A 23,126-nucleotide genomic window follows, 5' to 3' on the forward strand; every position below is an offset into this window, starting at 1 on the left:
TCCCTTGATTATTGTCCGCCCCACCGTGAAGTTATTATTTGGGGGCCTAAAAACTACGCCCACCAGTGACTTTTTCCCCTTACTATCTCTAATCTCCACCCACAATGATTCAACATTTTGTTCATTCGAGCCAATATCGTCTCTCACAACTGCCCTGATATCATCATTTATTAACAGAGCTACCCCACCTCCTTTCCCTTCTTGTCTATCTTTCCGAATTTTCAGATACCCCTGTATGTTTAATTCCCTGTCTTGGCCACCCTGCAACCACATTTCTGTAATGGCCACCAAATCATACCCATTTGTAATGATTTGTGCCGTCAACTCATTTACTTTATTTCGAATGCTGCGTGCGTTTAGGTAAAGTGTTTTAATACTAGTTTTTAAACCATGATTTTTAGTTTTGATCCCTCCTGCAGCCCCTTTATATTCATACATATTGTCTCTTCCTATCACCTTGTGGTTTACACTTACTCCAGTGCTACTCTGCTCTGTTGCCTCCTGCCTTTTGCATTCTTTCTTGGGGTCCTGTTCATCTGAGCTCTCACCCACTATAACTAGCTCAGAGCCCTCTCCTGGGTTCCGAATACTCCTTGCATTGAGGCACCGAGCTTTCATGCTTGCCTTTTTATTACACATTGACCCTTTAGAGTTTTGCTGTACAGTGGTCCTTTTTTTTGCCTTGGGTTTCTCTGCCCTCCACTTTTACTCATCTCCTTTCTGTCTTTTGTTTTTGTCTCCATTTTGTTTCCCTCTGTCTCCCTGCATTGGTTCCCATCCCCCTGCCATATTAGTTTAACTCCTCCCCAACAGCACTAGCAAACACTCCCGCTCGGACATTGGTTCCGGTCCTGCCCAGGTTCAGACTGGTTTGTACTGGTCCCAGCTCCCCCAGAACCAGTTCCAATGCCCCAGGAATTTGAATCCCTCCCTGCTGCACCACTGCTCAAGTCACGTATTCATCTGAGCTATCCTGCGATTCCTACTCTGACTAGCTCGTGGCACTGGTAGCAATCCCAAGATTACTACTTTTGAGGTCCTACTTTTTAATTTAGCTCCTCGCTCCTTAAATTCGTCTCATAGGACCTATCCCTTTTTTTACCTATATCGTTGGTACCAATGTGCACCACGACAATTGGCTGTTCACCCTCCCTTTTCAGAATGTCCTGCACCCGCTCCGAGACATCCTTGACCCTTGCACCAGGGAGGCAACATACCATCCTGGAGTCTCGGTTGTGGCCGCAGAAACGCCTATCTATCCCCCTTACCATTGAATCCCCTATCACTATCGCTCTCCCACTCTTTTTCCTGCCCTCCTGTGCAGCAGAGCCAGCCAACTTGGCTGCTGCTGCCCTCCCCTGATGAGTCATCCCCCTCAACAGTACTCAAAGCGGTGTATCTGTTTTGCAGGGGGATGACCGCAGGGGACCCCTGCACTACCTTCCTTGCACTGCTCTTCCTGCTGGTCTTCCATTCACTAGCTGGTTGTGGACCCTTCACCTGCGATAAGACCAACTCACTTCACGTGCTACTCACGTCATTCTCAGCATCGTGGATGCTCCAGAGTAAATCCACCCTCAGCTCCAATTCCGCAACGCGGACCGTCAGGAGCTGGAGGCGGATACACTTCCCGCACGCGTAGTCGTCAGGGACACCGGAAGTGTCCCTGAGTTCCCACCAACTAGGGCTGGGCAAGTGGGCTTCTGGACCTCCACCAATGCTGCTCTGAACCTTACTGCAATGAGGTGAACGAGAGCAGTCAGGAAATGTCTTCCCTTACAATGTTCCTTGTCCCTGTATGAGAAAGTATCAGATTTCACCTGCATGGCAGCACAGCAGAGAGGAGGAATTCAGCTTTGGGGGCATGCAAAGGGAATCATAATCCACGAGCCCTCATTCCATCACTCCACGGCAAGATATCACTTACTCAATGCTGTAAATCCAAAGCTTGGAATCGGATTCCTCAGGCCCTATTTTAACCCGGAACGGGAATTGGGCAAGCGCAAAACTCCTCTTGAGATCGGAAGCGCGAGCCTGAGGGTTTTTTAAAACTCCCGAGCCTTGTCTACCTGTCTCCAGTCAATTGCTCGATCGGAATGGGTGGGAGGGGGCAGCTGGGCCAGCGGGCAGGTGCGTAATTTCAAGTGGCAGGATTCTGCCAGGTGGGACCGAAGGAACGGTCCCTGACACTCAGGTAAGTGGAGGGGAGGGCTTAGTAGTAGTTCGCAAGGTAACCTGACAGTGCTGGCACAAAGCGGGATTTTGGGTGGTGGGAGGCTACTGCCAGGCCTCCGAGATAATGGTCCCTGGCACTAAGGTAAGGAACAGAGCAACATGAGTTCGGTGGCAAGCGTTAGGAGGGCATTGCGATCGGGGGAGGTGGGAAGCTTGAGGCAGTGGAAACCCAATGTTTTCTTGTGGGGCCCAGAGGAGCACCGTCTCTCCACTTGACCCACTAAAAAAAAAACAATAAACCCGGAGCCTCTTTCTTCCTGTTTGCCTCCAGCTTTTACTGGCAGGTCCAGCACTATGGTCAACTTATCCTAGTTATAATAGCATCGGAGTACCAATTTTTTCATAGGACCCTGATTTTATCATACTCATGAGGCCACACCTCCCTGCAGCAGGCACTTCTGATGCTTCCAATAACCCAAAAATTAAAATGGTGGCTGGCAGACAGACACCCCCAGGAGTGCAATGCTAAGTACTCTACTGCTGTAATTACAAGCCGCCCGCCCCATTCCTGTCTGGTGGGTTTGAATAAAATCGGTGTTTATGTGTTAATTTGAAAGTGTTTGCCATGTTAGGAGAGTGATCAACCATGGGATAATTGTACAGGGAACTTTCTCACAGCTGTACTCATCCACTTCAAAATTAAGCAAAGCATCCAGTTCTTCCCTACAGTTATAGAAGTCGGGTGGGCACAACAATGGCAAATGGAATTTAATCCAGAGAAATGTGAGGTAATGCATTTGCGGAGGGCTAACAATGAAAGGGAATACACATTAAATAGTAGGACATTGAGAAGTGTGGAGAAACAAAGGGACCTTGGAGTGCATGTCCACAGATCCCTGAAGGTAGCAGGTCAGGTGGATCAAGTGGTTAAGAAGGCATATGGAATGCTTGCCTTTATTAGCCGAGGTGTAGAATATAAGAACAGGTGGTTTGTACATGAACTGTATAAAACACTGGTTAGGTCACAGCTGGAGTACTGTATGCAGTTCTGGTCACCACATTACAGGAAGGACGTGTTTGCACTGGAGAGGGTACAGAGGAGATTTACGAGGATGTTGCCGGGAGTGGAGAATCTTAGCTATGAGGACAGATTGGAGAGGCTGGGTTTGTTCTCAATGGAACAGAGGAGGTTGAGAGGAGACCTCATTGAGGTGTATAAAATTATGAGTGGTCTCGACCTAGTGGAGAGTAAGGGTTTATTTCCATTGGTGGAAGAGGCTATTACAAGGGGCATAGTTTTAAGGTGGTTGGTGGAAGGTTTAGAAGGAGTTTGAGGGGGGCTTTTTTACGCAGAGGTTTGTGGGAATCTGAAACTCGTTGCCTGGAAGAGTGGTGGATGCTGAAACCCTCACCACTTTTAAGAGATGATTGGATGGGCACTTGAAGAGCCGTAGCCTGCAGGATTACGGACCTAGAGCTGGTAATTGGGATTAGACTAGATGACCGTTGGTCGGCGCAGATATAATGGTAAGTACTGTAGGGAATCGAATATGGCCAGAGTGATCTCCTGGACTAGTTTTGATCGCCGGGATGGGTCAGAGAGGAATTTGCTGGAGATTTTTTTCTCCCTGAATTGACCTGGGTTTTTATCTGGTTTTTGCCTCTCCCAGGAGATCACATGGCTCCAGTTGGGGTGGAGTGTAGACGTTTTTAGTATAAGGAGTGTTGCAGTGGTGTGGGGCGGACTGGTTGGGCTGGATGCTCTTTGCCTTTCCGTCATTGTTCATGGGTTTGTATGTAACCTTTAGGGCTGCTGACCAAGGGCCGTGCGGCTCTTTGTCGGCCGGCGCAGACACGATGGGCCGAAATGGCCTCCTTCCGTGTTGTAAACTTCAATAATTCTATCGAAGGCACGGACTCTATTGAGAAATAATATGCTGAGGGACAAAGACAAAGTATGTTGGCCTCTTTGGACACAGGTCAACAATGATCACGATCTTGGATGTGGCAGTATCAGAATCCAAGTGAATCCCAACAGAGAAGAGAGGAAAGTTCAGAAAGAGAGTCAATCCTAAGCTACCTTCTCCTGGCAGGTTAGAGCATAATTGCCAAATTTGAATAATTTGGGAGCTCTTGGTGCAACATTTTCTTCAAATATTAGTCAGCACTTCACAACAATGTTGACATCATAGTAATGATTTTAAGGAATCAGTTCCTAAAATAGGCTGTGGAGAAGTTAAGAATTTTGTACAAACTTCTTGACAATAAGGCCATTTTTATGTGGCCACATGTATTTGCTCAGCTCAGTTAGTCGCACTCTTCCCTTCAAGATTTAATTACATAACCTACACCAACAGTGTTAAGGAAATGCTGCATTCTAAGAGATAGCTGTTAAAGATGATATAATTTCAATGATAATTATCAATGAGAAAGCCAATTTGGCCCATTTTAATTCATCCTTCCAGAGAGACCCTGCAGTCATCCCATTGTTGTGTCCAATTTTTTCTTATCTAATTCAGGGGTTTAGCCTCCACTACTCTTATCTGGAAATCTGTTGCATGCGTTGACTATTTTTGTGAGGAAGAATTTCTTGCTATCACTCCTAAATTTACCTTTTACTAGTTTGTCTGTGTCCTCTTGTCCTAATCTTGGAGAGTAACATTCTGGATTTACCTTTTAGATTACCATAAATGTCTTTATAGGATCACCATTCAGATACCTCCTCTGCAGTCTAAAAAGCCCAAATTTATTGGGCTGGATTTTCATCATTTCGCCCGATCACTGGTTTTCTGGTGGTATTTCGGTACTATTTAAAAATCGCGTTTTTGTTTACCACCGAAATGCCACTTTCAATCCAGGCCGCTATTTTCATCAAATATGACCAGTGGTAGGGCTAACGGTATTTTGTTCTTATTTTTGATCGAAAACACTCAAAGTCAAATGGGTAATATTTTTGTGGGTGGTAAAAGTGGTGATATTGAAGAATTTACCTCTGGTGGTAATTTTCGGTGGTATTTCGGTGTTGGTGTCTTGGCCACAGGTAAAAGAAGTGCAGGGTGGGAGCTGCTGTTTTATTGCTGTTTTTGTTCTTGCTGTTGATGTTGTCGTTCTTGTTGCATTATTGTTGTTGCAATTTTTTTTTAGTCGTTGAAGTTAAAATATTATTTATTTATTGACTTTTACATTTTTCAAAGTTTATAACATTTTATAAAATGTTGTTAAACCTAACCATTCTTGTACTGTGTCTAACTTTTAGAAAATGAAGGGTAAAACTCAATGATAGAGTGGCCAGTAAAGGTGAAATGTAACTTTCACTGTTCAAGCAAAGCATTGATTTATGAGCTGCTGATATCCTCAAATGTTCTCAATGTCCTCAAATGTCCTCCACTTTTCTTAAATATCCTTAAAATGTCCTCCAATTTGAACAAATAATCCATTAATGGCCTCAATTAACCTTAAAATCAAACTCTGAACTCACATAAAGATATCTGTGAAAAACTCAGCCTTCTCTCATCGGGACTGGACTGCAGCTCTGTTTTTTAAAATGGTGCCCGTAGCACGGGAATCAATCAGATAAGATCAGATAAGACTGCACTTTTCTCAGTGGTAATTTAGGCCAGTGGTAACAATGGTGGTATTGATGAATTTACCTCTGGTGGTATTTTTGGTGGTATTTCGGTGTTGCACACTTAATGACTTAATAAAAACTGCAAAAAGATAAGTTTGGTAGTATTTTTTACCACCGGTGGTAAATCATCATCATCATAGGCAGTCCCTCGGAATCGAGCAGGACTTGCTTCCACTCCCAAAGTGCGTTCTTTGATGGCTGAACAATCCGATACAGGACCCACAGACCCTGCGACAGGCGGGACAGATGTTCATCGGGGGAAGGGGTCGGTCGGGCTGGTTTGCCGTGCGCTCCTTCCGTTGCCTGCGCCTGGCCTCTTCATGCTCCTTGCATCAAGACTCAAAGAGCTCAACGCCCTCCCGGATGGACTTTCTCCACCTCGGGTAGTCTGCGGCCAGGGTGTCCCAGGTGTCAGTGGTGATGTCACACTTTACCAGGGAGGCTTTGAGGGTGTCCTTATAACGTTTCCGCTGTTCTCCTTTGGCTCGTTTACCATGAAGGAGCTCCACATAAAGCATTTGCTTAGGGAGTCTTATATCTGGCATGCATACTATGTGGCCTGTCCAACGAAGCTGATCGAGTGTGGTCAGTGCTTCAATACTGGGGATGTTAGCCTGGTCGAGGACACTGATGTTGGTACGTCTGTCCTCCCAGGAGATTTGCAGGATCTTGTGGAGACATCGTTGGTGATATATCTCCAGCGACTTGAGGTGTTGACTGTACATGGTCCATGCCGCAGACCCATACAGGAGGGCGGGTATTACTACAGCCCTGTAGACCATGAGTTTGGTGGTAGATTTGAGGGCCTGGTCTTTAAACACTCTTTTCCACAGGCGGCCAAAGGCTGCACTGGCGCACTGGAGGCGATGCTGAATCTCCGCATCAATGTCTACCTTTGTTGATAAGAGGCTCCCGAGATATAGGAAATGGTCCACATTGTCCAGGGCCGCGCCGTAAATCTTGATGATTGGAGGGCAGTGCTATGCGGCGATGACAGGCTGGTGAAGGACCTTTGTCTTATGGATGTTAAGCATAAGGCCCATGCTTTCATATGCCTCAGTGAATACATTGACTATATCCTGGAGTTCAGCCTCTGAATGTGCACAGACGCAGGCATCGTCTGCATACTGCAGCTCAATGACAGAGGTTGCAATGATCTTGGACCTGGCCTGGAGACGGCATAGGTTAAACAGCTTCCCACTGGTTCTGTAGTTTAATTCCAATCCAGCGGGAAGCTTGTGGATTGTGAGGTGGAGCATGGCGGCGAGGAAGATTGAGAAGAGGGTTGGAGCGATTACGCAGCCCTGTTTGACTCCAGTCTGGACGTAAATTGGGTCTGTAATGGATCCGTTGGTAAGGATCACGGCCTGTGTGTCATCATGAAGCAGGTGAAGGGTGTTGACAAACTTTTGGGGGCATCCGAAATGGAGTAGGACGCTCCATAGACCCTCACGGTTAACAGTGTCAAAGGCCTTTGTAAGATCGAAAAAGGCCATATATAAAGGCTGGCGCTGTTCCCTGCATTTTCCTGCATCTGGCACGTTGCAAAGATCATGTCTGTTGTGCCTCGTAGGGGATGAAATCGCATTGTGATTCCGGGAGGAGCTCCTCGGTCACAAGAAGACGAATGAGGAGAACTTGAGCGACAACTTTCCCAGTGGCTGAAAGCAGGGAGATTCCCCTGTAGATGCCACAGTCGGACTTGTCTCCCTTTTTAAAAATGGTCATAATCACTGCATCTCTGAGATCTCCCGGCATGCTCTCCTCCCTCCAGATGAGAGAGATGAGGTCATGTATCCGAGCCAACAGTGCCTCTCCGCCATATTTTAGCGCCACAGCAGGGATTCCATCTGCACCCGTAGCCTTGTTATACCTAAGCTGTTTTATGGTTTTGCCAACCTCGTGCAACGCCACACTGCCATAGTTGCCCGGGAACTCAGAAGTTTTGACATCGACATCGCCGCCCTAAGCGAGACCCAGCGGGCAGGTGAAGGCCAATTGAAGGAACATGGTGGAGGTTACACCTTCTTCTGGAAAGGGAAACCAGAGGCAGAACGCCGTCTTCATGGAGTCGGCTTTGCCATCAAGAATGAGCTGGTCGACCGCCTCAAAGACTCCCCCTGTGAGGTCAACGAACGCCTCATGACTCTCCGTATCACCCTATCTCGGAAGCAATGTGCAACTGTCATCGGTGCGTCTGCCCCCACACTCGATGCAACGGATGAGGCTAAAGAAGGTTTTTGTTCCAACCTCGAGGCATCCTTGTCCCGTGTCTACATGGTTAACAAATTGATCCTCCTGGGTGATTTTAATGCCAGGATTGGCAAAGACACAGCCCTCTGGGGAGGGGTGATTGGCAGAGACGGGGTTTCAGCGGTACCCTACTCCTGACAAAATGTCTAGAACATGAACTCCTCATTACCAACACCCTGTTCTGCCAGAGGGACTAATACAAGGCATCGTGGCAACACCCTCGCTCCAAACATTGGCACCTGCTTGACTATGTCATCGTCCGAACCAGGGATCGCAAGGATATGCGCATCACCCACGCTATGACAAGAGCTGACGACTACTGGACTGACCACCGCCTAATCCGATCCATCATCAATATTAACATTGCCCCAAAGCAGAGGGGACAGCAGAAGCAAAAAAGTTAATGCCGGGGCACTCAGAGACCCAGCTGAGAAAGCCTTAAACAGTCAGCGCCTCACAGCCAATCTGGCGTGCCTTGATGACCCCGAGATGCTGAATCCCCATAGTGCTTGGTCTGCCCTCCAGGCCTCTATAACCAGTGCCTGTGAAGAGATACTTGGTCACTCAACCAGAAAACATCAGGACTGGTTTGATGAAAATGATCAGGAGATCGAAGAACTAATAGATCGCAAGCGCAAAGCATTTCTGAGTCTCAAGTAACAGCCCAACTCTGGAGCTGCAAAACAACATTACAGGCTCAAGGCTCAGGTCCAACAAAAAACTCGGGACCTAAAGAACAGGCGGTGGATGGAGAAAGCACAGGAGATACAACAACTGGCCGACAGCCACGATATGCGAGGATTCTTCACTGCAGTCAAGGCCACCTGCGGTCCAAACTCCCAAGGCCCCACCCCACTCCTGGCCAACAACGGGGAAACACTCATCAAGGACACCGAGGCTGTCAGGGCCCGATGGAAGGAGCACTTTGAAGATCTCCTCAATCAAGACTCTGCCTTTGACGCGAGTGTTCTTGATTCTATCCCGCAGCATGCCACCCGCCACCAACTCAGTGGTAAATCACTGATGAATTTAACACCGTGGTTTTCAATGCTAAATTATGAAAGCGACAATATTTTGGTGGTAGTCTACGATGAATTTACCACCAGTGATATTTTCGGTGGTGAATGGGTGGTAAATGATCAAAAAGATTGTGAAAATCCAGCCCATTAATGACTTTCCTTTTACACCAGGAATCAACCTATTGGCTCTGACTTGTATTGCCTCCTGTTCTTGAATATCGATCAACCGTGGCTAACAAGGGAAATTAGGGATAGTGTTAAATCCAAGGAAGAGGCATATAAATTGGCCAGAAAAAGCAGCAAACCTGAGGACTGGGAGAAATTTAGAATTCAGCAGAGGAGGACAAAGGGTTTAATTAGGAGGGGGAAAATAAAAGTATGAGAGGAAGTTTGCTGGGAACATAAAAACTGACTGCAAAAGCTTCTATAGATATATGAAGAGAAAAAGATTAGTGAAGACAAACGTTGGTCCCTTGCAGTCAGAATCAGGTGAATTTATAATGGGGAACAAAGAAATGGCAGACCAATTGAATAAATACTTTGGTTCTGCATTCATGAAGGAAGACACAAATAACGTTCCGGAAATGCTAGAGGACCAAGGGTCTAGCGAGAAGGAGGTACTGAAGGAAATCCTTATTATTCAGGAAATTGTGTTCGGGAAATTGATGGGATTGAAGACCAATAAATCCCCAGGGCCTGATAATCTGCATCCCAGAGTACTTAAGGAAGTGGCCCTAGAAATAGTGGATGCATGGGTGATTATTTTCCAACAGTCTATCAATTCTGGATCAGTTCCGATAGACTGGAGGGTAGCTAATGCGACACCACTTTTTAAAAAAAGAGGGAGAGAGAAAACGGGGAATTATAGACCGGTTAGTCTGACATCAGCAGTGGGGAAAATGTTGGAATCCATTATTAAAAATGAAATAGCAGCGCATTTGGAAAGCAGTGATAGAATCAGTTCAAGTCAGCATAGATTTATGAAAGAGAAATCATGCTTGACAAATCTTCTAGGATTTTTTGAGGATGTAACTAGTAGAGTGGACAAGGGAGAACCAGTGGATGTGGTATATTTGGACTTTCAAAAGGCTTTTGACAAGGTCCCACACAAGAGATTAGTGTGCAAAATTAAAACACATGGTATTGGGGGTCATGTATTGACGTGGATAGAGAACTGGTTGGCAGACAGGAAGCAGAGAGTCGGGATAAACGGGTCCTTTTCAGAATGGCAGGCAGTGACTAGTGAGGTGCCGCAGGGCTCAGTGCTGGGACCCCAGCTGTTTACAATATACATCAATGATTTAGATGAAGGAATTGAAAGTAATATCTCCAAGTTTGCAGATGACACTATGCTGGGTGGCGGTGTGAGCTGTGAAGAGGATGCTAAGAGGCTGCAGGGTGAATTAGACAGGTTAGGTGAGTGGGAAAATGCATGGCAGATTCAGTATAATGTGGATAGATGTGAGGTTATCCACTTTGGTGGCAAAAACATGAAGGCATAATATTATCTGAATGGCAGCAGACTAGGAAAAGGGGAGGTTCAACGAGACCTGGGTGTCATGGTACATCAGTCATTGAAGGTTGGCATGCTGGTGCAGCAGGCAGTGAAGAAGGCAAATGGTATGTTGGCCTTCATAGCTAGGGGATTTGAGTTTAGGAGCAGGGAGGTCTTGCTGCAGTTGCACATGGCCTTGGTGAGGCCTCACCTGGAATATTGTGTTCCGTTTTGGTCACCTAATCTGAGGAAGGATGTTCTTGCTATTGAGGGAGTGCAGTGAAGGTTCACCAGACTGATTCCTGGGATGGCAGGACTGACATATGAGGAGAGGCTGGATAGACTGGGCCTGTATTCACTAGAGTTTAGAAGAATGAGAGGGGGTCTTATTTAAACATCTAAAATTCTGATGGGACTGGACAAGTTAGATGCAGGAAGAATGTTCCCAATGTTGGGGGAGTCCAGAACCAGGGGTCACAGTCTAAGGATAAGTGGTAAGCCATTTAGGACCAAAATGAGGAGAAACTTCTTCATTCAGAGAGTTGTTAACCTGTGGAATTCTCTTCCACAGAGAGCTGTTGATGCCAGTTCGTTAGATATATTCAAGATGGAGTTGAATATGGCCCTTACGGCTAAAGGGATCAAGGGGTATGGAGAGAAAGCAGGAAAAAGGTACTGAGGTGAATGATCAGCCATGATCGTATTGAATGGTGGTGCAGGCTCGAAGGGCCGAATGGCCTACTCCTGCACCTATTTTCTATGTTTCTATGTTTCTATCACTCTCATTTCTCTGCAACCAGAACAGGATGCAGCAAACAAAGTGTGGCCTGACCAATGCATTGTACATTTTGACCAGCATGTCCTCTGATTTGTATGCTACTCATTGGCAATGTACAACAACAACACCTTACATTTCTATAGCCCCTTGAACAAATTAGAACATCACAAGGTGCTTTACCGAGGCATAATAAAGGGATGCCTAGCCAAAGAAGGAGATAATTATGAAGGATGACTAAAAGCTTGGTCAGAAATTGAGTTTTACAGAAGGTCACAAAGGAGACGAGTTGGAGAGGCTTGGGCAGGTAATTCCAGAACATGGGGTCTAGATGACAGAATGCACTGCCGCCCATGATGGAGGAAGGTGGTTGGGGGAGGAATGTCCATGAGGCTAGAGTCAGAGTAACAGAGAGTTTGGTATAGTTCAACATTTTATTGGGTCTTTTGATTGTTGCTTGCAGAGGTTGGATATGTAGTGTCTTGCATTTGCTAGGACTTCGAGGTCTCTATGAACCTCATCCTTCACTATTTTAACACCATTCATGGTATATGGTTGCTGCCTAATGGTCCTTCCTATGTGCAGTACTTCACAATTGTTTATATTACGTTTCAGCTATCATTGTTCTGTCCACTTACAAACTCATTCTGTAATTTCTGAATTGCTTCCTCTCACTTCACTGCTCTTCCTACTTTGGTCTTATCTTCAAATTTGGCCAATTTATATTAAGTTTCTGAATCCAAGTCATAGATGTGCATTTGAAGAGCAGAAAGTTCTTCTGGTGTCCTGACCAACAGAGTTCCCTCATGCAATACCACCAAAACAGATGAACTTGTTTATGTAATCTTGCTGTGTGCAAACTAGCTTTCATTTGCATCCATAATGTGTTATTGGACATCAAAATAATTCATTCTTTGTAAAGCACTTTGGAACAGTAAAATAAATGAAAATCCCTATGTGTGCATATTTATTTCTTTTGACAGTGTTGACCAGAGAATCACAGCTGACACGAATGTTAAATTTTATTCCACTACCATTCTGGACAAATAAAAAGGCCGGGTCACGAGAAGTGAATAAAATGCTGGAGTAGACAACATTATATTCGTTGGCAATTGAAATTTTTAACTTGCCTATTCTTATACTGCTCCAACAGTTGCCCTACAATTCCTAGACAGCTGTGAATGCATTAATTTAAAACCTGCACAAGCCTTCCATATGTAGAGCAAATTCTTTAAGTGTCCAACTGCTAATGCCTTTAAAAGTGAGATAGTAAAGAGAAAGAGTTGTATTCACAAACTCATTAGTCTGAATGTGCCACACACAAAAGTAATCTAGAAACTGGAACAGTTCAGATCACAATTCCCCCTGAGTTCCTCAATGGCAGCGAAGATAAAATAACTGCACATTCCTCAACAGCAAAGGGACTTTTGGAAGTGTTCCTATTTGCCTGTGCCTCAGAGCCAGCTGAGACACCACTGCTGTTGCCTGCCAGCTTCAGGAGCCTGCTATGACTTGAGGAACATAGTATCTTTTCAAAGTGAGATTGGTATTGCCACCTTTTATGTGAGAAAAAAATTGGTGAAAATGTCTTCATCGTACTGAATTTATACCTATTTTTTGAAATCCTTACGAATTCTAACAAGTCAGGTCAAATGCTTTGTTAAGAAGGCAATCTGAAGTTTGACATGTGCCAACGATCTCAGTGAGAATAGCTTCCAGTTATTTGAACGTTGTGATCGTCTCTCCAGCTGACAATGTTTTTATTTTATATCTGCCTTTGTTTAGATACCGAAGGCATCACTGAGGACACTCAGAAAGCTCTGATTGACTTTCAAGAAAGGAGGAAACAATTAGGTAAGAAACATCATCATTATTTCATTTCTCAAATAATAAGTGGGGCATCAGTTTACACCCATATTCTTTGTCTATACTTAATTTTGTTTTTCAGGAATCTTTCTGTTTTCATCCAATTTCTATTTAAAATAATTAATATGATGTAATTGTGACTGTTAAGTAATTCTTAAAATGTTATTGTGAAAGTTAACACTTATTGGTATGTAATGGCAGAAGATGATGTATTGATAAATATGTGAGCAAATTCTGGTGGGTAAACCTGTTAATAGAATTTGTCAACAAGAAATGGTTGCGTTAATTTATAGTGTTGCTGATGAGCCAAGATTTGACATTGTATATTGATGCCCAACTAAGCTATAATATTACTTAGTTAAGCAGGACTGCTCCCACGTTATTTTTTCTTAATGGTAGTTCATCTGCATCCTTGTCTTTGTGTAGTGGCAACTTCGAGCTGTTACAAGCTCGCAAAGGAGCATAATTTACAAGATGTATACATAGTTGAAGTTGATTTATAGTTTTTAGTAAGATCTTTCCTACGTCACTACGATATACTTCTGCATATTAATATGGAAGTTGTAATCCAAACTGGTCCATAATCTTATATGTTACAGAAGAGTTTAGCAGTGCATGTTATCTTTCAGCCCTCTTTAACTTATTCTGTACCTTAATACTGATACTCTGTCGGGGAGCAGGAATTTCGTGCTGCATCACAGCTCTTTTTCTAATTTTCTTCCCTCGTTTCCTGGACTTGGTGACTCCTGCTACAGTATGGTTTCACAAATAGCAGCATCCTTGATTGTGGGGGTGGAGGGGGTGGAAGAGGGGGGGAAGGAAGGATCAGGAATAATTCCAAACCTGTCCCAGCCCGATCATGCACACCTTCTACTGATCAAGAATCGTGGTTGATTTTTTTTTCTCCTTCTTGGTTCAAAAACACTGAAACCAAGTGCTCTGTTCCCAACATCACACCAGCTGAGATCAACTGATTAAGTACAGAATAGTAGTTAACGCTGCAAGCTGCCTGATCTGTAAGATTCAGTTGTTTTTTTACCCACTAAACCCTTTGGAGAAAATCAGAGACATCTAAAAGATCACTCGCGGTGTCATCAGTCAGGAGCACTACTTGCTGTCTTAACACTGTTCATGATGTTCGTGGAATAACTTCACAATCAACAATTTTCAAGGAAAAAAGAACAGGATGAAGGAATGGCTGGGACACATTGTTAAATGTACTTTGGGAGGGTAAATCAATTCAGATGAAAAAAGTTGCTTACTAACACCAGGTACGCCATGATAAACAAATTTATGTTCAAGTCTGCTCCAGCGAATTGGGAATAATCAAATGAACCTCGATTACTGGACTCGAATGATTTGTGGTTGTGCAGATTGTGTATATTTAAATCCACTATTTGTGACCATATTCTCCTTTACCTACTTATTAGATGATACCCCCCTCCCCAGGATTGCATTCCTGGTCCATACCTTGTATGTATGTGTATATATATCTTCTGTCTCTTGTATACAGAAGTGTGTGTAACTAGTCAACACTTGCACAACCCAAGTTGTTGGAGCATGTGTTTGGGTTGAGGAAATTTGTGACTATTGCCCATTGGAGCACTCTTAGAGTACTACATTTATTTCTGGTCGCCATATTATAAAAAGGATATAGAAGTACTGGAGAGGGCGCAGAGAAGATTTACAAGGGTGATACCAGAAATGAGAGAGTATACCTATCAGGAAAGGATGAACAGGCTGGGCCTCTTTTCTCTTGAAAAGAGAAGTTTGAGGGGTGACCTAATAGTGGTGTTTAAAACTATGAAAGGTTTTGATAGAGTAGATACAAAGAGAATGTTTCCACTTGTGGGGAAGAGCATAACTAGAGGCCATCAATATAAGATAGTCACTAAGAAATTCAATAGGGAATTCAAACCCAGATAGTGGTGAGAGTGTGGAACTTGCTGCCACAGAGATTGGTTGAAGCGAAAAGTATAGATACATTTAAGGGGTGGTTAGATAAGCATATGAGGAAGAAGGGAATAGAGGGTTATACTGATTTAGATGAAGAAAGACAGGAGGAGGCTCGAGTGGAGCATAAACGTGACGTGGAATGGTTAGGCCAAATGGCCTGTTTCTGGGCAGTATATTCTATATAACTGGTTACCTCACCCACTGTATATCTCTAAACCGTTCTGTGGTCTCGGCAACACGAGAAATGATCTTATGAAATGTTGGTGCTTGTTATAGTTGTCACTAGCTGTGTGCCACCAAAGAAAAAAGAAATCTGAACCAAGGTATTAATTTATAACCTGAATGTCTGTCAACTGTCATATATTGTGTTGTCAATAAAATGAAAACAGCACCGATGATGATTAAAAGTAATACGGCAAAACTGAGAACTGAGGCGATGATATCAGGGCAGGGTAATCCTGTCACAAACATGATTTACAGGAGGGTATAGTAAGGGATTTACTTGCGGTTCTGAAGCAGAATTCTGGGGACACAAGATCCGCTGAAGCTTCAATAACCAGTTTTAAACATTAGGAAAGAAAGTCTTGTTCATATGCCACGTGAAAAGAAATTGTAAAGCTTTTCTATTTGATAGGTTTGGAATTTTGATTCTTACAGGGCACAGAGGAAAACTTCCTTTTTCACACTAAGGGCAAAGTTCACTGTGTCTGCCCCATCAGTGCCCACCTGGTGATAGTATCCATTCACCGATACAAGCGCAAGCATCAACTTGAGACACAACTCTCTCAGACTGAAAGAGCGCACCATGAGGGTAGGTAGTGGCAGCACTGTCATGAAGGGATTAATTTTTTGAACATGGATTTGTGTTCTGGAGAAATCGGGAAGAAAATCCAATCTCACAGATAAATGTGGTGTTTTGAAACGTTCTGTGGGTGGCATCACTTGTCCAATCTGTTCCATGTAAATCGAGCCATTGGAGCAAATATTATAATGTATACTGATTCCAAACAGTCAAAAGGGAAAGATTTGCTGAATGATGGTAACTGTTTGTACTTTCATTTCTACATTAATGATTGACCCTTTTCTGTCATGGAACCATTTCAAATCTCCATTGCCCGTAACTGTACCCAAACCAGCTGCTGCAATCAGGGCCGCTCAGGCACTTGGGGAACTGCACTAATATGTATCCAGATTACTGATGACATTACTTTCAAAAGCTTGTGTGTTCTCCCACTATAATTTCTATAGTTTACAGACTAGTTCACCCATATACAGATGTACCAGAAAAAAAGAAGGAAAGTTGGTACTCTTCAGGGAAATGAGAGAAAGAGAGATGTTTCCTAATGGCCATTAGTAGTCCATTAGCAAATTGCAGTGATTTAAAAACTGGGACATTACAGGGTGCATTAAGCAGAACAGACAGGATGTGTGCATCCACAATAGAGATGTAACTAGCCGTCACCAAACCAACAATTTTCATTGCACAAGTCCCATTGTGAAAGAACTACTTGTGGGTTGATGAGGAATGCTTGCCTCAATCAGGTTCAACAATTTTATTTCTTTATTATTTAACAACATATCTTCACTTTTGTGGCCATGTAGGGAAACTCATCAAAAAATTCAGGAAGAAAGTATGTGGTCTACAAGCAAACTCTGGTAATGATATGGGAACATTACTCTCTAATTCAAATGTGATGCCTTCCACAAACGTTTGCTAGTATACAGTATAACCCAGTTAAGTGTGTGAGAAAATATATATATATATATCACTGGTTGCAAGCTGCTGGATGTGGCATGCTCAGCCAAGAGGGCATTGTGTGCTATTTGGAGCCCAACCTTATTGATGGAAGCAGAGGAGCTATAGGATGTAAGACTGGGACAAGCCAAAGCAAAAAAAAACCGGGGAGATCTGAATTGATTCTGAGTGCAAGAGTTAGCGCTGGCTAAGTAACCGCTTTCTTCAGCACTGATGACATTATTGCCTCAAGGACCATTGCATATAAAGGATATGCTAAATTGTAATTTGTTTTAGAAGCCATTTTAATGAATGCATTCATGACAAATGTGAAGAATGGAAGTTTTAGCAAATACAGTAAAGTAAGACACATATGAAATCCTTAGGGAAGCCAGCTCGGATGAAGTTAATTTGTGTCAACCTTCAGAATCCCATTACACTCGGTTTTTCATTCCTTGACAGCATTATTTTAAATTAATAATCAATCACAGTTCATGATTAATCAGTCACAGGTTTTCATAATTGTTGTACCCAGTATCTGACATATGATTTGTGGGAGAGATAGTATGCGCAAGTGAAAGAAAAGGCTTCATATTATGTATGTATTTATGCAGGATGGCAGCCAAAAAAAAAATCCACAGATATCCCTCTCTTGCTATCAGGTTCAAGACTGTTTTGGTAAGAAGAGGCATGGAGCATATTTGGAATACTTGATTTTCACATTTTGCATTTTTTTTTTGTTTTCTTTACCTTTCAGAGCTATTTAACGATAGTTTTCCGCAGTCGCTTTGCGATTGGTTTCATTTATTATCTGAAGTACTTTTCTATTCCAGCTGATATCTAGGCCAGGCCCCGAGCTCCCATTCCACCAGAGAAGAAAACAGTGAAAAAATAAAGGGGCGTGGCCATCCATTTCTTTTCTGTTAACGGATGATACATGCATTGTATTGGGAAAGACATTTTGCCCCCTCCTCCTCCAAAAAATGACTAAAGCTTTGTAGCATTATAGACTCTGCTTTTCGGCTTTGCAGTGAAGATTATTTTTGAATAGGTTCATAGATGCGATTGTAGTGTTTCCGAAACTGTGGAATCACAGAATTGTGATGAAGATAATGGAAATCGCCCCAAGAGTGCTTGATGGTTGCAAATCAAACCCGGGCAGTGTTTTTTGCTCAATTTTTATTCACCTGATTTTTGGAAAGCATCATATGCCTCTTTATTAATGGGTCTGCTTTTCAAAGAGGTAGTGTCCCATTGGGATGCCTTTTATGAAAAGAAAATCCCCCGATTGGGGGGAACAAAATCATGCTAGGGAAAACATACTGGGAGTTATTTTGGCCAAAGGGTGAAAACAGGCGCTAAATGGGTGCAATCCAATAAGATATGCCGATTTGAAAGTCTGAATTTAGCCCACAATTTTGGTCCTAGTTACAAGTTGAACTTGATTGAAGGTGTTAATCCAGAGCTACCTGCAGGTTCAGCACTCCAGCGTTGATTTGACACAATTTTCCTGAAGCAGTATCTGTGGGCTTCACTCACCCACATCCACTGAAGGTGTGGAGTGCTCTAGTTGGCTCACACACAGCCTCACATTTCAGGATGACTCTGGAATCGAGGGAGAGGGTGCACAGGTTCTCGTACGCATCACTGGAGGTCCTGGTGGAGGAGATCCAGAGGAGGAGGGATATTCTGTACCCGCAGCGGGGGAAGGAGTCCTCCTCGCCCTCCTGCAGCAGCTGGTGCTGCTCTGTCTGGCCTCATGGCCTCCTCCCATTCCTCCTGCAGACCAAAGGGGACCCCTAGAAAGATGCCAATGGCCAAGCACTCCCTTTCTTCTATAAGGTGTCCAATAAGGTAGAGTAGCACAGCACTTAGTCTTTTTTAGGTGAAGTCCTCAGAGAATTTCATGAATAACATGTTGATAGTGTTTGTGAAGTCTTGACAAACTATCCCAGAAAGTCTCCTGATGTGCTTCAAACCACCAGCAGCACTGGAAATCTGCAACAATTAGTTTACTCCCAATCAGTAGGTCACTGCTCGGAGTGTGCATTGGGTCAAGCGTGAGCCAACAAAATGCCGTGCAGACTCCTTACTGAGCGCTAGCAGGCAATTTAAGTGGCAATCAGCTGCTTTATGATCCTCTGGGCGGCCATTCTGTGCACAAGCTTCAACTCCTTTACCAAGATAGCCAATACAGAAAACGAGACAGATGCGAGAGAAAAACAAAATAAAATGAGAATTTTAGTTCTTTTGTGGTTGCTTTCAAATATGTTAGTGACATCATAAAATTTATAGCACAGAAGGAGGCCCTTTCGGCCCCAAACTGTGTCCGTGCCGGCCGACAAATAGCTATCCAGCCTAATCCCACTTTCCAGCTCTTGGTCTAGTAGGTTACGGCACTTTAAGTGCACATCCAAATACTTTTTTTAAGTGGTGAGGGTTCCTGCCTCTCCCACCCTTTCAGGCAGAGAGTTCCAGACCTCCAGTACCCTCTGGGTGAAAACATTTCCTCTCAAATCCCCTCTAAACCTCCTACCAATTACTTTAAATCTATGCCCCCTGGTTGTTGACCCCTCTGCTAAGGGAAATAGGTCCTTCCTATCCACTCTATCTAGGCCCCTCATAATTTTATACACCTCAATCAGGTCTCCCCTCTCCCTCCTCTGTTCCAAAGAAAACAACAACAGCCTATCCAATCTTTCCTCATAGCTAAAATGTTCCAGTCCAAGCAACATCCTCGTATATCTCCTCTGTACCCTCTCTAGTATAGTGTGGTGACCAGAACTGCACGCAGTACTCTAGTTGCGGCCTAACTAGTGGTTTGTAGAGTTCAAGCATAACCTCACTGCTCTTGTATTCAATGGTGATGAAAATTACACCCAATTCTATCTCCACCCCACCCCCCAATAAAAATGCTTTTTAACATTTCTTACCTGCAGCTGGCAGCATAGATGCATTGTAAAAATGATGCTTACCAAATATCTAGAATTTATCAGGGATGTACATCTAAAGTCCTGCGGAACGGAATCCGATACTTATCGTTCCCTTGTAACTCTCAATTAATTTTCATAGATTTGTAGGATCGAGATCAATTTCCAGTCATGGAATAAACTTTCATTTATATTCGTCACAATTCTCTTCATTTAATAAGTCTGATCTTCTCTCAGTTACCTCTATTACTTTTCTCAGTGTTCACTTATTTCTGTCGTCATGGTTGCTGTAATGTAGTTTTCTGCTGTGCACTGTGGACAGTAGTGTAAAGCATGTTCCATGTGTCATCATTCCCATTAAATAAACTGATTAAAGAAAATGTATACAATATAGTACACAGGGAGTTCTCCATTACATTTTAACCCATAATTCCTCACAGACATAAGCAGGAAGAAAAATGTGAAACAGCTGACAGTCAGTGTAATTTGGAATGATTTAAAATCAAATAAATTACTTTATCATTGAGGTTTAGATTGCATTCAAAGGGGCATTGTTGTGATATTAGGAAATTATTTAGGCAGAATAAATCTGCTCAGAAAACACTGGTGAACATCTTCAATGTTGATTACTCAAATAGATTTACACTGCATCGTCCATAGTGTCTGGTCCACCATGAAACTCTGTAATACATTTCCTGTGTTTTTAATTCTAGCCGAAAATGTGTTCGGTGGAAGATTAGATGGCACAGTTAGTTGGGCTGCTGTCCTTTGATCTTTTTTGAAATCTACCTCAGGCTGGTGGGATGAAAGACTCATCCCTATGTCAGCAGTAAAAATCCTAAATGAAGTGAGTTTGAAGCAGCTTCAATCCTCTTTCTAATGCATATGAATCCACAGCACAAAAATGGCACTGCATAAGAACAGAAGAACAGAAGAAATAGGAACAGGAGTAGGCCATACAGCTCCTCGAGCCTGCTCCGCCATTCAATAAGATCATGGCTGATCTGATCGTGGACTCAGCTCCACTTCCCCGCCCGCTCCCTATAACCCCTTATCCCCTTATCGTTTAAGAAACTGTCTCTTCCTGTCTTAAATTTATTCAATCCCAGCTTCCACAGCTCTCTGAGGCAGCGAATTTCTCAGATTTACAACCCTCTGAGAGAAGAAATTTCTCCTCATCTCTGTTTTAAATGGGTGGCCCCTTTTTCTAAGATCATGCCCTCTAGTTCTAGTCTCCCCCATCACTGGAAACATCCTCTTTGCATCCACTTTGTCAAGCCCTCTCATAATCTTATACGTTTTGATAAGATCGTCTCTCATTCTTCTGAATTCCAATGAGTAGAGACCCAACCTACTCAATCTTTCCTCATAAGTCAACCCCCTCATCCCCGGAATCAACCTGGTGAACCTTCTCTGAACTGCCTCCTTTCGTAAATATGGAAACCAAAGCTGCACGCAGTATTCCAGGTGTGGCCTCACCAAAATCTTGTACAGCTATAGCAAGACTTCCCTACTTTTATAATCCATCAACCTTTGCAATAAAGGCCAAGATACCATTGGCCTTCCGGATCACTTGCTGTACCTGCATGCTATCTGTTATGTATGTAAACCTGTAAATACCATGTCGAACCACGAGAGGGCTTATCCCCTGGAGTCCCAAGGGATCCCACAATCCCTTGGGAGCACCTGTATTTCAGAAGCCTCACAGGCTGGAGAAGCACTCTGAGATCTGTAATAAAGGACTACGGTGGCATCTTACTTTGAGCTTGCAGTACCTAGTCTGATTCTTTATTCAAGACATAACAACTGGCGTTGAGATACAAGTGACGAACCCCACTGCAACAATGCAGAGAACCTAGAGAAATTTTCGGAGGGAGATGATTGGGAAACTTCTTGGAGTGACTCAACCAATACTTCGTGGCCAACGAGCTGGAAGGAGAAGCGAACGCTGCCAAACAAAGGGCGATCCCCCTCACTGTTTGCGGGGCACCAATGTATGGCCTCATGAAAAACCTGCTCGCTCCAGTGAAATCCACAGACAAATCGTATGATGAGTTGTGCACACTGGCTCGGGAGCATCTAAACCCGAAGGAAAACGTTCTGAAGGCGAGGTATCGGTTCTAAACGTACAAGAAGTCTGAAGGCCAGGAAGTGGTGAGCTATGTCGAATTTGAAAGACACTTGGAGCACTTGTTCAGGGACTTCACTGCACTTGGCATTGGCCATGAAGTGATACTTCGCAAACTCTTGACTGTAGAGACCCCAACCTGAGTAAAGCCATAACGATAGCCCAGGCGTTTATTGCCACCAGTGACAATACCAAACAAATTTCTCAGCACTCGAGTGCTGCTGCAAGTACTGTGAACAAAGTAACGTTGTTTTCGAATCGAAATGTACAGGGCAGGACTTGCACGCTTGCAGCTGCACGTCCGCAGATGACTCAGAGTCCACCATCAAGGGTGGCGAATGCAAGGCCATTAACACCTTGTTGGCGTTGCGAGGGTAATCATCGTTTCCATTCATGCCGCTTCAAAAGATACATTTGCAAGGGGTGTGGAACAATGGGACACCTCCAACGTATGTGCAGGTGAGCTGCAAACCCTGCTAATCCTGCAAACCACTATGTTGCAGAGGAGAACAGATCAACGGTGGATCATGACAAACCAGAGCCTCAGACTGAGGAGGCAGAGGTATATGGGGTGCACACATTTACCACAAAGTGTCCCCCGATAATGCTGAAGGTTGAATTAAATGGACTCCCGATGTCCATGGAGCTGGACACAGGTGCAAGCCAGTCCATAATGAGCAAAAAGACTTTCAATAAATTGTGGTGCAGCAAGGCCTCAAGGCCAGTCCTGACTCCCATTCGTACTAAACAGAGAACGTACACAAAGGAACTGATTCCCGTAATCGGCAGTGCTACCGTAAAGGTCTCCTACGATGGAGCGGTGCATGAGTTACCACTCTGGGTGGTACCAGGCAATGGCCCCACGCTGTTCGGTAGGAGCTGGCTGGAAAAGATACGCTGGAACTGGGACGATGTCCGAGCACTTTCAGCTGTCGTTGACACCTCATGTGCCCAAGTCCGAAACAAGTTCCCTCGCTATTCAAACCAGGCATCGGGAAGTTCCAAAGAGCAAAAGTGCAGATCCATTTGATTCCAGGGACGCGACCCATCCATCACAAGGCGAGAGCGGTACCTTACATGATGAGAGAGAGGTGGAGATTGAGCTGGACAGGCTGCAATGAGAGGGCATCATTTTGCCAATCGAATTCAATGAGTGGGCCAGTCCA

Source organism: Pristiophorus japonicus, chromosome 4, assembly GCF_044704955.1.
Source record: "Pristiophorus japonicus isolate sPriJap1 chromosome 4, sPriJap1.hap1, whole genome shotgun sequence".
NCBI classification, from domain to species: Eukaryota; Metazoa; Chordata; class Chondrichthyes; family Pristiophoridae; genus Pristiophorus; species Pristiophorus japonicus.